We start from the raw sequence: 17181 nt of genomic DNA, 5'->3' as shown, positions 1-17181 counted from the left end.
GGGATTCTGCTTCTTGTAAGAAATTAGTGCAATTAGTACAATTTCTTTTCAGCCTCAGAAACTGACTTTTAGGAATGGATTCAAGCCAAGCAGAATGATACCAACTGCTTGTATCTATAAATCTGCTTCTGTCAGTCTCTTTAAAATATGTAGTCGTAATAATTCCCCCCTCACAGACTATAATCCTTAAGTCTAAAAAATGGATCTCGGTTTTGCTATACTCATGTTGCAGAGAGATTCCTCTATCATTATTATTGAGTGTGTCCCTAAAAATGTTGAGTGACTCAACACTTCCATCCCATAGGAGGATGTCATCTGTGTACCTTTTCCAGAACACCAGCTCCGGTCTAGGTTGACGGTAGATGACATGCTCCTCTCATTTGGCCATAAAGAGGTTGGCCATGCTAGGCACAAACTTGGCCCCCATGGCCACCCCCCTATTCTACAAATAATAAGAACCACCAAACCATAAATAATTATGCACCATGCCCCCATATATACGTATACTGTCAAGAAAAAAGTAGCATTTTTGCTTGCACATGATTGGACGATGGAAGTCAGCAGGGCTTCCCCTCATTTACTAAACTCTTGAGCAACTGTCTTTGCAGAGTGCAACTGTACTTGCAAAGTACACAGTCTATTTGCCTTTAGTAAATTCACCCAGTAGTATACATATTATTAGGGCTAGCCTACTTAATTAGTGCAGTTTATAAAATATTTTTCCCAGAGTTGAGTTTTAAAATAATATTATGAAGCAAGTGGTTACAGATATTTCATTCACAGAGCCTACAGTAAGTTGGTCAATGCAACTGAATACATTTTGTGTCTCATTAAAGAGCCTCCCAATGTATAGATACAGAAGTACATAAATGAGCTATTGCAAAAAAAAGAAATGTTACGCATGAATGGTAACATATTTTTTTAAAATAAGCTAATGATTTTGATTTATATTGCGCCATATTCTGGAAACTTTGTTTAGATTACATTTGCATAATTAGCATAAGCTCCTGCCTGTGAAACAGCTAAGACACACCGACACTTCTATAATATTACTCATCGAGCTATGGTGTGATCACTGTTCTTATTAGCTGGCAGAACTACCAGGCAATTATGGAGGGTGTCAAAGTGGGGGATAAGAAATTACACATTTAACAGAAAAAAAATATAAATCTCTTGTCAGTATACATGGGACAACCTTTTTTTTTATAACAGTTGACACACAAGATTTTTGTAGCATTCCTATAGCAAACTACACATATTTTGGAGTTTCACACAACTGTTTAAGGTCCTAAAGCCTGCTACACACCATCAGTTTTTTTTTTCAACCAAGAGGACTGAACGAACAAAAAAAACTGAAGAGCTTGGGAGGAGAGCCTTTACTAACACTCCAATGTTAGTACAGTTAGTACAGCGATCTCCCCGTGTTCTGACAGGGGGACGCCTCCCCCCCTCCCACCGGAACACACCGGTCAGAGCTATCAGCCATTGGCTGAGAGCGCTGATCAAATACCATTCGGCAGACCTTTTTCAATCATGTTCCTTTAACTGAAGCCGGACCAGCTGCTGTACACACGGGCTGAATGTTGACTGGTTTCTATTGTACAGGGCTTAAGGCTGTTCTTTATCTACATCTATTTATACACCATAAATAAATGCTTGTATTTGTTAATACACAGGAGCTGTTGGTGATTTTTTTTCCACCACTGGCTTCTAGAAGTAACACATCCATGGTCTCTACTAATATATTCATAACATCTAAGGCCTCATTCACCTGGCACCTTTGGGCAATACACTGACAAGAATGAATGCACAGCCATGGAGAGGATCACAGATATCATACTCAGCCTATACAAATCATAACAGACATCTGAAGTATTAAATACGTTTAAGGACAAACGGCACTGGATACAAACTGCCTGGCCAGGGCTGCTCATTTTTGCCTAATTGCATGTAACACCTTGGATGTCTGTTTACATGTGAACAGCTATGGTTCTTGCTGGCTTATCTTTGATATGTACAGGCTTTTTGGTTTTGGCTAATCACACACCTGTGAGCCTCACCATGGTTATGCTCATTTTTGCAGCGGCCATGTAAATAAGGCCCCTTTCACACATGCGGACCGTATGTCCGTATTTCATCCATCCGTTTTCGGATGAAATACGGACATACATGCATCCCTATGGGATAGCGGGTGTCAGCGGATGTACATCCGCTAACACCCGATGTTGTCCGGCTCCGCTCTCGTCCGATTCTGCGGACGGAAGAAAATCCTATTTTTCTATCCGTCTGCAGAGCGGATCGGATGAACACGGACAGACGGTCTGTGTTCCTCCGATCCCCCATAGGGGAGAGCGGAGATCCGACAGGGCGGTCCCTGCACAGTGTGCGGGTCCCGCCCTGTCATCTGCCTGCTCAGCTGGGGAAAACGGAGCGATCCCCGCTGAGCAGCGGATAAACACGGGGCGGATCAACACGGATCCGTCCCGTGTGAAAGGGGCCTAAGACCTTCGTTTCTCACATCGTTTTGGTTGTCTATTATACTGAACATGATAACAAATTCCATTGTCTCTTGTACAGAACATGATAAAAAAAGTCTATTGTCCATTAAAATATCACTTGACCCTTGAAGTCAAACATTAAGACTTGCCTGTTTAGATCAATTTTAGCCATGCTCACTGAGTTTTTAAATATAAAACAAGACAGTCTACTTGTTTTAGAAATTGTTAACTTTCACCTGCTGTCAATATACCGTATTTTTTATTGCTTTAGTTTGTAATTGAAGTTTCTGTAATATTTGAGGTTGTCAGTAAAACTGTTTTCCTTGAGTCACATAGTTACATACATAGTAAGTGAGGTTGAAAAAAGACACAGGTCCATCAAGTCCAACCTATGTGTGATTATGTGTCAGTGTTACATTGTATATCCCTGTATGTTGCGGTCATTCAGGTGATTATCTAATAGTTCCTTGAAGCTATCAATGCTCCCCGCTGAGACCACCGCCTGTGGAAGGGAATTCCACATCCTTGCCGCTCTTACAGTAAAGAACCCTCTACGTAGTTTAAGGTTAAACCTCTTTTCCTCTAATTGTAATGAGTGGCCACGAGTCTTATTAAACTCTCTTCTGCGGTGGGGTCACCAGTACAGTATTTGTAAATTGAAATCATATCCCCTCTCAAGCGTCTCTTCTCCAGAGAGAATAAGTTCAGTGCTTGCAACCTTTCATAACTAAGATCCTCCAGACCCTTTATTAGCTTTGTTGCCCTTCTTTGTACTCGGCCCATTTCTAGTACATCCTTCCTGAGGACTGGTGCCCAGAACTGGACAGCATACTCCAGGTGCGGCCGGACCAGAGCCTTGTAGAGTGGGAGAATTATCATTTTATCTCTGGAGTTGATCCCCCTTTTAATGCATGCCAATATTCTGTTTGCTTTATTAGCAGCAGCTTGGCATTGCATGCCATTGCTGAGCCTATCATCTACTAGGACCCCCAGGTCCTTTTCCATCCTAGATTCCCCCAGAGGTTCTCCCCCCAGTGTATAGATTGCATTCATATTTTTGCCACCCAAATGCATTATTTTACATTTTTCTACATTGAACCTCATTTGCCATGTGGTCGCCCACCCCATTAATTTGTTCAGGTCTTTTTGCAAGGTTTCCACATCCTGCGGAGAAGTTATTGCCCTGCTTAGCATAGTATTGTCTGCAAATACAGAGATTGAACTGTTTATCCCATCCTCCAGGTCATTTATAAACAAATTAAATAGGATTGGTCCCAGCACAGAACCCTGGGGAACCCCACTACCCACCCCTGACCATTCCGAGTACTCCCCATTTATCACCACCCTCTGAACTCGCCCTTGTAGCCAGTTTTCAATCCATGTACTCACCCTATGGTCCATGCCAACGGACCTTATTTTGTACAGTAAACGTTTATGGGGAACTGTGTCAAATGCTTTTGCAAAATCCAGATACACCACGTCTATGGGCCTTCCTTTATCTAGATGGCAACTCACCTCCTCATAGAAGGTTAATAGATTGGTTTGGCAAGAACGATTCTTCATGAATCCATACTGCTAATGATATCGATCTTATTACTAAAATCTTGTATACTCATTTTTATATTATACGTTTTGTCAGTAAAATAAGTTGTGGAGGTTGACAACCCTGGTACATTCTGAGTACATTGGGTATATTATGCATGTACAGTATCTCACAAAAGTGAGTACACCCATCACATTTTTGTAAATATTTTATTACATCTTTTCATGTGACAACACTGAAGAAATGACACTTTGCAACAATGTAAAGTGGTGAGTGAACAGATTGTATAACAGTGTAAATTTGCTGTCCCCTCAAAATAACTCAACACAAAGCCATTAATGTCAAAACCGTTGGCAACAAAAATGAGCACACCCCTAAGTGAAAATATCCAAACTGGGCCCAAAGTGTTAAAATTGTGTGGCCACCATTATTTTCCAGCACTACCTTAACCCTCTTGGGCATGGAGTTCACCAGAGCTTCATGGGTTGCCACTGGAGTTCTCTTCCACTCCTCCATGACGACATCACAGAGCTGGTGGATGGTAGAGACCTTGCGCTCCTCCACCTTCTGTTTGAGGATGTCCCACAGATGCTCAATAGGGTTTAGGTCTGGAGACATGTTTGGCCAGTCCATCACCTTTATCTCAGCTTCTTTAGCAAGGCAGTGGTCGTCTTGGAGGTCTCAGAAGGGAGGGGATCATGCTCTGCTTCAGTATGTCACAGCACATGTTGGCAATCATGGTTCCCTCAATGAACTGTAGCTCCCCAGTGTCGGCAGCACTCATTGTTATTATTATTATACAGGTTTTATATAGCGCCAACAGTTTGCGCAGCGCTTTACAACATGAGGGCAGACATTACAGTTACATTACAATTTGGTACAAGAGGAATCAGAGGGCCCTGCTCGTTAGAGCTTACACTGATGCAGTCCCAGACCATGACACTCCCACCACCATGCTTGACTGTAGGCAATAAACACTTGTCTTTGTACTCCTTACCTGGTTGCCACCACACACTCTTGACACCATCTGAACCAAATACGTTTATCTTGGTCTCATCAGACCACAGGCCATGGTTCTAGTAATCCATGTCCTTAGTCTGCTTGTCTTCAGCAAACTGTTTGCGGCCTTTCTTGTGCATCATGTTTAGAGGAGGCTTCCTTCTAGGACGACAACCATGCAGACCAATTTGATGCAGTGCGCGGCAAATGGTTGGAGGACTGACAGGCTGACCCCTCACCCCTTCAATCTCTGCAGCAATGCTGGAAGCACTCATACATCTATTTCCCAAAGACAACCTCTGGATATGACGTTGTGCATGTGCACGCAACTTCTTTGGTCGATCATGGCGAGGCCTGTTCTGAGTGGAACCTGTCATGTTAAACTGCTGTATGGTCTTGGCCACCGTGCTGCAGCTGAGTTTCAAGGTCTTGGCCATCTTCTTATAGCCTAGGCCAGGGATATGCAATTAGCGGACCTCCAGCTGTTGCAAAACTACAACTCCCATCATGCCTCTGCCTCTGGGTGTCATGCTTGTGGCTGTCAGAGTCTTGCTATGCATCATGGGACTTGTAGTTCTGCAACAGCTGGAAGTCCGCTAATTGCATATCCCTGGCCTAGGCCATCTTTATGTAGAGCAGTTTTTTTTTTTAGATCCTCAGAGAGTTCTTTGCCATGAGGTGCCATGTTGAACTTCCAGTGACTAGTATGGGAGAGTGAGAGCGATAACACCAAATTTAACACACCTGCTCCCCATTCTCACCTGAGACCTTGTAACACTAACGCGTCACATGACACTGGGGAGGGAAAATGGCTAATTGGGCCCAATTTGGAATTTTCACTTAGGGGTGTACTCACGTTTGTTGCCAGCAGTTTAGACATTAATGGCTGTGTGTTGATTTATTTTGAGGGGACAGCAAATTTACACTGTTATACAAGCTGTACACTTACTACTTTACATTGTAGCAAAGTGTAATTTTTTCGGTGTTGTCACATGAAAAGATATTATAAAATATTTACAAAAATGTGAGGGGTGTACTCACTTTTGTGAGATACTGTATTAAGGTGCATTCAACCTGTAGTCTGCAGATCTTCTAAATTATTTTTAAGCACTTAGACCCTAGTTCTTAGCTCATTCAATCTTTGTGTCATTCACTGAGACAAATTATGAAAGGTGCAACTACTATGAGGATGCACTGTGATTTCATTGTTCTAGCCTTCCAAATTCAAGCCCACAGACAATTTTGGTGCTACCTCCACTCAAACCATAGTCAGTGGACGCATGACTTTATTGACACTTTTAAGGCTTGATAAAAATAAGTTACTGTTAACATTCCAGACTTGTTTCATGTATTTTTATGCAATTCACCAGAAAACTGTAAAACTGTGATAACTGGAGTGGTGGTGAAGAATATTAAGGCCCATCCACCTAGTAACATGTTTCTTTATTTTTAAAATAGGTAGCAGGTAGAGCTGTACATAAGTTCAAGTTGCCTTTTGTCATTGTGAGGCAAAGATAATGCTGCCTGTAGAGTTCAGCAAGCATTTGAAGCTTTGCAACTGTCTCTATTAACTTCTATTGTAGTGTCTCTTTAATGCTAGTGCAACATGTTAAGTGCTCAGGATGAGCAAAACAAAAAAAAAATAGAGTACAGAGGTCGTTTGAGGAACATTGTTTAATGTGACTCTACTGGGTGTACAATGCATCTGAAATGCGTATCAATGTTATAGGCAAGTTAAAGTTAAAGCGCCTTTAAAATTCCATGCCTGTGTGAAAGTAACACAAGTGCAGCTACATGAGGCTAGTGCTACTTCACTGTGAGACATTAAGCTATGATCTCAAGTAACAAGCAGCAAGCCTTCTGCTGATAATGGATACAAATTTTTACATTACATAAAATGAAATCTGTTTACCCTGTCTATAATGTTCATGTATTGCCTTCACTTTATCTTTGATTTTTTTTTTGTTATGTTGAGAGCTTTAAGGAATTCACTTGAGACATGGATACTTGTTCGCTTGTCCTTAACCACTTCCCTACGCACCCATTGTCATATGACATTCGCAGGAACACTCTGTCCCTCCAGGCGGGCATCATATAACGTCCTTGGCTTCCCGGCGGTATAGTGGGAGTCGATGCGCATGCCTGGTGGCGGCGATGTCTGCCAGGCCCCTGTGATTGCTGGTGACAGAACAGGAACGTCAATCTGTGTGTGTGAACACACAGATCCACATCCTGTCAGGGGAGAGGAGACAGATTGTGTGTTCCTAGTATATAAGAACACCAATAGGTCTCCTCCCCTCGTCAGTCCCCTCCCCCCACAGTTAGAATCACTCCATAGGTAACATAGTTAACCCCTTGATCGCCCCCTAGTGTTAACTCCTTCCCTGCCAGTGACATTTATTCCATAATCAGTGCATATTTATAGCACTGATCGCTGTATAAGTTTCACTGGTCCCAAAATAGTGTCAAAAGTGCCCGATGTGTCCGCCGCAATGTCGCAGTCACAATAACATTCGCAGATCGCCGCCATTTTTACTAGTAAAAAAAAAATAATAATAAAAATGCCAGAAATCTATCCCCTATTTTGTAGGCACTATAACGTTTGCGCAAACCAATCAATATATGCTTATTGCAATTTTTTTTTACCAAAAATATGTAGAAGAATACATATCGGCCTAAACTGAGGAAGTTTTTTTTTTTTTTAAATTTGGGATATTTATTATAGCAAAAAGTAAAAAGTATTGTGTTTTTTTTTCAAAATTGCCGTCCTTTTTTTGTTTATAGCGCAAAAAATAAAAACCGCAGAGGTGATCAAATACCACCAAAAGAAATCTCTATTTGTGGGGGAAAAAAATGATAAAAATGTCATTTGGGTACAGTGTTGCATGACTGCGCAATTGTCATTCAAAATGTTACAGTGCTGAAAGCTGAAAATTGGCCTGGGCAGGAAGGGGGAGAAAATGCCCTGTATTGAAGTGGTTAAAGTGTTACTAAACCCACAGCAGTAAAATCAGTCTGTTTATGCAGTAAAGCATGCTTGTTATACTCATAATTATATACTTATACCTAAGGGGTTAATTCTCCGCATTGTGTAAAAAGGCTGTTTGATTCTGTCTTCTCTGATCCTCCCCTTCTTGCATTGCACCCAAAACATCTCCAGATAAGACAGAGTTAGTGGAGTCAGTCTGCATGTGCTCTGTTTGGTGTGTATTGCTAGAAAGTTTTTTATTTTTATTGGGAGGGTGCATGTGATCAGCACAGGGCCAATCAGTACTGTCTAGACAGAGGGTCAGGGGTCCTGCAGCATCATAGGACAATCAGGGAAGAATAAAAACTCCACCTACAAGCTTTAACCAGCCACTGATAGAAGTCATAAGACTGCTATATACTGCTGATGAGAAAAGGTATTTAACAGTTTATATTTACTAAAATGATTGCATTTCCATGTATTGTGTACCGTGGGAGACAAGATAAAGTGAATGCAGGGTCCTGGGTTTAGTAGTATTTTAAAGACAAATATTTGTTTACGTTAAAAAAATACATATGCATTAATTGTACAGTTCACTTTGGCAAATTACAATGTATAGGATATATTGATTTCCTGGTAACAATAGATGGGAATAGATGGTAAAGTGATATGTGGCATGTTAAAAGTCACTGCTGGGTAAGTCAGTTTAGGGCAAGGGCAGTTTAGGGCAAGGGCACAAGGACATAAGTAAAGTGCCTCTAGAGCTTAGTATACATGGCATGGATTGAGGGATAAATAGCAAGTACTCTTTAGGGACCACCAGCTAGAAAAGGTTAAGGGATTGAAAGCTATATCTTCCTCCAGGGTTTGATAGCTCAGGAGAGTTATAGCCTGTCACCTCTAGACCTGTACATGTCATTGTAACAAGATAATATTGCAAATGATGTATACTTTGTGACAAGAGAACTACGGCACAAATAGAATGAGCACTAGGCGACATTCTCTATCTGTTCTTATGACAAAAATATCCAGTATGTTTGCAACCTTTTACTATTTGGAAAAATTGTATCTTGTTCTAATATCAAGATCCCATACCACAAAAGCAAATAGAAATTGTATGCAGTAACTGGCAACCAACTAAAAATTACCTTCTTTTGCTGCCCACTGGCCACAATAAGTCTGGCCATAGACAGGCAAATATTTTTCTGACAATGACAGGCATGGAATACTCTTCCTATCTTCTGTATCACCAAGATCTGCCATTTTTGCTGGATCTACACTGTTTATGACCATTCTTAGGTCTTAAAAGGTTATTTTCTGCTTGGTTTCTATTGGTTACTGTCTGAGCACTTTTAGTTACAGAGCTCAGCATTATTTGGCCTTTTTGCTTTCTGTTGGATGTCTCTTTCTCATCCTGGGTCTTATTTATAAACGTTTTTTTAAATGTGAACTATCTGTAAAACCCATAGTAGCTAATCAGTTTAATGCACTGGAAAAAAAAATCAATTTGAGGGCAAAAACTGAAACATGATCAGTTGCAGCTAAACAATACAGTAATGCCCTATACACAGGGTCAGAGATTGACCGGACATTCCGACAACAAATCCATGGATTTTTTCCGACGGATGTTGGCTCAAACTTGTCTTGCATATACACGGTCACACAAAGTTGTCAGAAAATCCGATCATCCTAAACGCGGTGATGTAAAACACGTACGTCGGGACTATAAACGGGGCAGTAGCCAATAGCTTTCGTCTCTTAATTTATTCTGAGCATGCGTGGCACTTTGTGCATCGGATTTGTGTACACACGATCGGAATTTCCGACAACGGATTTTGTTGTCGGAAAATTTTATAGCAAGCTCTCAAACTTTGTGTGTCGGAAATTCCGATGGAAAATATGTGATGGAGCCCACACACGGTCGGAATTTCCGACAACAAGGTCCTATCACACATTTTCCGTCGGAAAATCCGACCGTGTGTACAGGGGATAAGAAAAAGTTTTTTAAATATAAATATATTGATAAATAAGGCCAGATCACTTGTACAGAGCAAGAGTAGATACATTTGCGTTTTAATTCATACATAGAAATCAGTCAAATGAAACATGGAAAATATGTCTTCATCAACTTGTGAAATTGTTTACAGAAAGCATTATTAATCCCTAAAAAGCCTAAGTTTAGATAAAATAAAATAAAAATCAGCACAAGGGACTTGACTTACTATTAATTTGGTATGTTCCTTGTGCTTCAGGCTCCTGAATTCTTTGAAATCTTTGTCCTCCGATCCGATCCTACCCCCACCCCTTTTATCTTCTGGTGCAGTGGGTGTGTCAGGGCTGGGCTCAGCCCTTCCTTCTCTGAGCTGGCCGCTCAGCTGTCAGCTGTCAGCTAATTGCCAGCTCCTATCTCTCCACAGTGACTCACCTGTTGTTGATAGCCTGCTTGTCAGTCCTGCCTACTTGAGCCGTCCAGTCTAGATGATCTCTGCCTTTGCCCTGGTCACATCTCTAGAGACGCTCTCCTGTGTTGCTGTTAAAGACTTGCTTGGCTGACATTTCTTCTGGCTCCAGATCCTGCTTGCTGTTCTACTGCGCTGTTCTCTGGCTCCCTGGTGTTTTGGCTTGTCTGACTATCCGTTCCGGTTCCTGAACTCTGGCTATGTTTTGACTATGTTTACTCTGTTTACCTTTTTTTATTATTATTAAACAAGCGTGAATTAACTGTACTACTGTCACAGTCTGATTCATGGTTTCTGACAGTAGGGGAAGGCCATGAATTCAAAAGATGCAGTCAATCCACTTGTTGGTAATATTTTTTCCAGATTGGATAAGCAGGATCACTGTATGGATCAGTTTGCCATGGCGTTACAAATGCTCCTGAGTCGCACGGCTCACCTGGAATCTCCCACCATGGCTGCTCCGGTACAACCTGTGTTGCAGGCTGTCCCTGCTGCTGCTTCAGTCTCTGTGCAGGCACCCTCCTCGAGTATTACCTCTATAAGAGGTATGCCTGGTTCCGCTCCACTTCCCCAGTGATGTGGGGATGATCCAGTCCAATGCAGAGGGTTTCTCAAGCAGGTTGAGATATACTTTGAGATGCTGCCCCAAGTCTTTCCCACAGATAGAAGCAAAGTAAGTTTCATGATATCTTTGCTTTTTGAGAGAGCCTTGGTCTGGGTAAACCCTGTATGGGAGATGCAAAAACCTGTTGTCTTGAGTTACCGTGAGTTTGTGGCTTCTTTTAAAAGGGTATTTGACATTCCTGCATGCTCCGCTTCTGCTGCCAAGTGCCTCATGTCCATCAAACAGAGTACTGTTGCCAATTACGCCATTGAATTCCGTGCTCTGGCAGCAGAGGTTGCGTGGAACAATGAGGCCCTCGTGGCTGCTTTTTCTTATGGTCTCTCAGATACCATCAAGGATGAGATAGCAGCCCAAGATATACCCACTGAGCTGGAGAAGTTGATCACGTTTGCCATCCTCATTGACTCCAGACTCAGAGAAAGACTCTCTTTTAAGGAGTGCTTGCGGAAGCCTGCTGTACATTTGTCTCCGAGCTTTGCAGTCCCACCCTTGCCTCCCTGACCTCCCATGCCTCCTGGTACCAAGTCGGTCAGTGAAGATGAACCCATGCACTTGGGCTTCACGCGTCTCTCTGTGGATGAGAGAACCCTTAGGAAGAGGGAGAGATTGTGCCTTTATTGTGGCCAGGCAGGTCACTTTTTGAAGTTTTGTCCTACCTGTCCAGGGATCACCCGAACCTTGAGGTACTGTCATGGACAGACCTTAGGTGGCATTGTTTCGTCCCCAGTTATCCTGAAGGATAAGCCCCTGGTTTTGTCTACCCTTTCTTGGGCTGAGTCGTCCGTCAAGATACAGGCTCTAATCCACTCTGGGGCTGCAGGCCTGTTCATTGATGCTGCCTTTGTATCAAAGCCCTCGATTCCGCTGCAGCTGCGTGACACTCCACTTGCTATTGAGGCTCTTGAGGAGGGAGACCTCTACAGCCTGCCCATGTGACTCATGAGACTGTTCCCTTGTCCATGGTCAAAGATGGAGTCGGTTCCGGTTCCTGTGATTCCTCCTGATCATATTCTGGCTATGGTTCGCACCAGGCTCACTTCTCAATTATTGCTGCTCAGGTCCATGCTCCTCCTGAGAAACCTTGTGACCGCTGCTTTGTTCCAGAGAGTCTCCATACTGCCATGCTCCAGACTTACCATTCTCCCAAGGCTGCTGGCCACCCTGGGAAGAATCAATCAATTATTACAGTTATCCTTTTGGTGGTTGGCCGGTTCTCTAAGATGTCTCATTGTATTCAACTTAAGAAGTTGCCCACTTCTAAGGAACCAGCTTCCATTTTTGCTCGGGAGATCTTTCGCTTATATGGGCTACCCAAAGTGATTGTCTCAGACAGGGGTAGTCAGTTTTTGTCCCAGTTCTGGCGAGCTTGTTGTGCACAGTTGGGAATTCAGCTTGCTTTCTCTTCTGCGTATCACCAGCAGTCTAATGGGGCTTCAGAACAAGCCAAGCAGTCCTTGGAGCAATTCCTACGTTGCTATATTTCTGACCATCATAACAACTGGCCAGACCTCTTACCGTGGGCGGAGTTCGCTCACAATAGTGCCTTGAATTCTGCTTCCCGATTGTCCCAGTTTATGGTGAACTATGGTTTCCAACCTTCCATGTTGCCTAACTCATTTGTTCCGCAGAGTATTCCTGTGTTAGAGGAGTATCTCCATGGTCTTCGTTCCACTTGGGTACAAGTCCAGGAGGCTTTGCGACATGCTAATGATAGGTACAGAATCCATACTGACCGCAGACGCCTGCCTGCGCCTTCCTACCAGGTTGAGGACAGGGTCTCGCAACCTCGGACTTCGTGTTCCCTCTCTGAAGCTCGGTTAATTGGGCCTTTCCGTATTGTTCGCAGGATTAGCTTACGCATTAGACCTTCCTTCTAATATGCGTATTTCAAATGTATTTCATGTCTCCTTATTAAAACCTTTCTGCAACCGCTCCACCACCTCGGTGCCTTACCCTCACCCTGTACAGGTTGAGAACCACGAGGAGTATGAAGTATAGTCCATTGTTGACTCCAGCTGTCGGCTAATTGACAGCTCCTATCTCTCTACAGTAACTCACCTGTTGATGATATCCTGCTCGCCAGTCCTGCCTACTTAAGCCGTCCAGTCCAGATCATCTCTACCTTCCTCTTGGTAACATCTCTAGAGACGCTATCCTGTGTTCCTGTTAAAGACTTGTTTGGCTGACATTCCTTCTGGCTCCAGATCCTGCTTGCTGTTCTACTATGCTGTTCTCCCTGACATTTTGGCTTGTCTGACTATCCCTTCCGGGTTCTGAACTATGGCTATGTTTTGACTATGTTTACTCTGTTTACCTTTTTTTATTATTATTAAACAAGTGTGATTTAACTGTACTTCTGTCTTAGTATTCATGGTTTCTGACAGGTTGTTAACGGAAATGAGGGATCTAGAGTGGACTACTATGCCCGTTCTTTACACACGTGATCTAGTAATAAAAGAGATGCACCTTTCAATATAGTACGGCTATAGTACCGCTTGTATAAATGCAGGAGGCGGACAGAAAGGGTGGGCATAGTCTGGTACTCTTGAGGAGTGCCTGTCAGAGCTCCCTCAGTTCTAGTAAACTATTATTGCTGTTTTGTTTTTTTTCTTGTTACATATACTACTAAAAGCAATTTTGATCTTGATGTTGAGCATGATTCTGCCAGGAATTGTGTGCTCTTTGCCGATGCTGCACACTTAGTGATAACAAAGTTTTAGCTATCTCTGTACTAAACACTTTCCCCTTATGTTATAGAGAAGAGGGGGCTGTATTTTTCAGTTCCGTGCTTGGGTGACAATGTTGTTCCTCCATCAGTACAGTATAGTGAGTGTACATTGGGCATAGGGCAACTACTGGCAGGATCACTGTTTAAAAATAAAGGGTAAAATCTGAAACAAAAATGTGATCGCCACATCTAAGGACTGGTAAACTGTAAACAATATATTACATTTTTGCTCTTGGGTTTAGATACACTTTCAGCAATTGAAGTTTAACTAAAACAGTGATAATTAGTTATATTCAGAAATGTTCCCGCTTTAACAATTTACTTATATTAGCTTAATCCCTTAATAAACCAAATGATGACTTAAAAATTTAGAACGGAGTCTGAGTGACACATAAAACTTGTGGATTAATATTATGCGTGTTGGATTATTATGTAAGGACTGATAATTTATACAGTCACTTCAAACCCCATGAAATATGAAATTCAAGTCAACTACATTTTCTCACAGTTAGTAGTTCAGATATAAAAGTGTCTTTGAATTACTGATCTTGCAGTGCTGATGCTCAGTAGCAGATCTAAACTAGTAATGTTGCTTGTTGATTCAAAATGAATGACTCATCCTAATTAAGAAGCATGTTATACTGTTCCTAATCATGAAATTAAGACAACACTCAAAATGCAGACAGTTTTAACAACTCTAGAAAACAGTAGGATTTTTTCCAGATTCATAAAAATAATGTTTTTCTTAATCCTTTCAAAATTTAGGCTTAAAAAGACTTGTAAATGCCCCGTGATGCCCTACAGCTGTGGTTTCCACCCTCAGTCCTCAAGTACCCACAAATAGGTCATGATTTGTAAATTTCTGTAACTTATAGCTAGCATAATTAACAATCCATTGACATTTATTTAAACTACCTGTTCAATGTGAAGGAAATTCTGAAAACATGACCTGTGTGGTACTTGAAGATTGAGTATGGGAACCACTGTCCTAAAGAGACTTCAGTCAACACTATCCTGCAGTTTCAGAGGAATTGCAAGTGTCAGCGTGCCCTGGAAGTCGTTTTTCTAAAAAGCACAGCTGAAAATGCACAAAATGTACATTATTTCCTGTTTATTCTCATTCTATTATGCCTTCACACCCTGGCTGAACTGACACCTAAGCTTTTCATGTAAAGTCATAATGCTATATACCCCCTGGTTAGAGCAGTGTCCAGTTTTGATGCTTAAAAGCGTTGCTTGCAGATACAGTATAAACAGGAATTATGCACAGCTCATTGAAGCTTGTTCTGTCCACGCATGTTGTAAGAGTGTAGAGTGATATTCTCCCCCCTGCTTGCCACAGCGCCGCAGAATGGCTACTGTGAGTCATTCCTTTGAAGTGCAAATGCACCTTAAGAGGGATGTTAAATATTTCAAGTAACAGCAATGAACTTGAAATATCTCATTAGAGGATGCTGCAGAATGCAGATAAGAGACTGTGGGCACTGGCACAGGGAAATATTCACAAATTCATGTGAGAATCTAACTCTTCCTGGACATTATAGCTATCTTCCACTCTTTGTTTTCTATTCTTGTATCCCCTTGTCTAATGCAAAAGCTGTCGTTGAATAGGAAATGAGACTCTTCTATGTGCCTATTAATCTCAAAGCCTCAGAACTTCATGTGAAAGCTGACATGATGTGAGATCCCAGCTGTGAACTTCAGCTATTCCACCTGCATCAAAGGCTTTTACCCATGCCAAGGCTTTGCATTTTTAATTTTCTAAGTGACATTTAGGTTCTGTTTGTAACCAAGGGATGCATTATGTAACGTGGTAAGGAAAGGACCACATATACATAGGGATACATTATTTCAGTAGCTCTCAAGGTCCTGTTTGATTACAAGATTCAAAATTGTCATTTGTCATCATAGCATCAGTTTCTTCTTACAATAATAGGCAACTTATAATAAAGTGTATTAGATAAATGTTAGTACTGACATGCAGAAGCAGATTGCATTAAGATTTATTTTTAATAACTTAGGAATTAAAGTTTGATTTGTGGCTACGAGACAACACAGACAGTTTTTATAGCACAGTCACAGGGTCAAATGATGTCAATGATACCTAATACATTTAGCGTACAATTTTGCGGACCAGATATAAAATAACACATTTTCTGAAAGTCAGTACTTTCATGTTCATGCTACAAAAGCCCCACTCCTAAAGTGATAGTGCTTGACCTGGCAATAGATCACTTAAACAATAAGCACCGAACTGTGGAAAAGACAGGGAGCATGGCCATTTTATGCGGAAATTCAGATATTTTGGGAGAATACCAGTCTGGAATCAGGCAGTAGCCCAGCACGCTTAAGGTACTGTGTTGCACCAGAGGGAGTGCGGCATCACGATTCTCAGCTCTTAAAGTCAATATGTCAATCAATTCCAAGACCTTTAGTAAACATTTTTAATTAGAATTAGGGAGAGATCAGTATTAAATGATCTTACCAGCATGATTTGACCATTTTTGTCTACATTATACATTTTTCCCACCTAATATTAAATCATACTCTCTTTATTGAGTATGGATTAAATTTGGGCTCACTTAGAGCCAATACAGGTGACAATGGATACGTTTTTTTTTACTGGTTTTCAAGAGCTTGTCATCAAGTGACCATTCCCAGAAAGATACAGTTGCATGCAGTGGTGGCCTGTCCATTAGGGGTGCCTGGGCACCACCCCCTCTCTCCACTCCACCCCCCTATATGCAGTGCATAGAATCATGCATAGCATGAATCTATCCATGGATGCTGCAGCCACCCCCTATTCATGCATCCAGGCCACCTTTGAGGGCACCAGGTGCATGAATTACAGTGGTGGGGTTTTTCTTTCAGCACCTGATTAGAGCCAGAGGCTCTAATAGGCTTCAAAATCGGGTGGGCTCGGGACTCAGAGGATGCGCTCCGATCCCACCCAGGTGTGTTACAACAGCAAATGAATATTCGCTGTTGAAACACTGATCCTCAAACCGGCCAATCAGAAGTGGGTGTTAGACCCGTTTTCATATTGGCCGAACAGAGAAGACTCCCAATTGGCCGCAGAGGAGGAGGGAGGAAATGGAAGCCGCCGCCGCGATGACCCGGAGAATGAGAGGCCGCAGGAGAACAGCTTGAGGATGGGAGGCGGCCAAGCAGGGGAAGCCGCCGGTGATGGGGTAAGTGCGACCGACTGACCCGAGGGGTGGCATACTGTTTGCCTCCCCCCAAAAAAGAATTTCCACTGGCTGTCAATGGTTGCATGGTATAGCTGATGGTATGCTATGGCAAAAGTCAGAGGTTGGGAAACTTCACTTGACTCTCTGATGATACGTGCTCATAGAGCACA

At 42.2% G+C, this 17181-nt stretch overlaps 1 protein-coding gene across 2 annotated transcripts in view; it reads left to right on the top strand.

Annotated features, from left to right (window-relative positions):
- Positions 1 to 17181, top strand: part of GABBR2 (gamma-aminobutyric acid type B receptor subunit 2) — a 982804-nt gene that overhangs the window by 804441 nt on the left and 161182 nt on the right. The gene's annotated exons all lie outside the window — the stretch shown is intronic.

The sequence above is a fragment of the Aquarana catesbeiana genome, linkage group LG05, assembly GCF_042186555.1.
Source record: "Aquarana catesbeiana isolate 2022-GZ linkage group LG05, ASM4218655v1, whole genome shotgun sequence".
In the NCBI taxonomy this organism is placed as follows: domain Eukaryota; kingdom Metazoa; phylum Chordata; class Amphibia; order Anura; family Ranidae; genus Aquarana; species Aquarana catesbeiana.
This window is presented reverse-complemented; position numbering and strand designations above follow the sequence as displayed.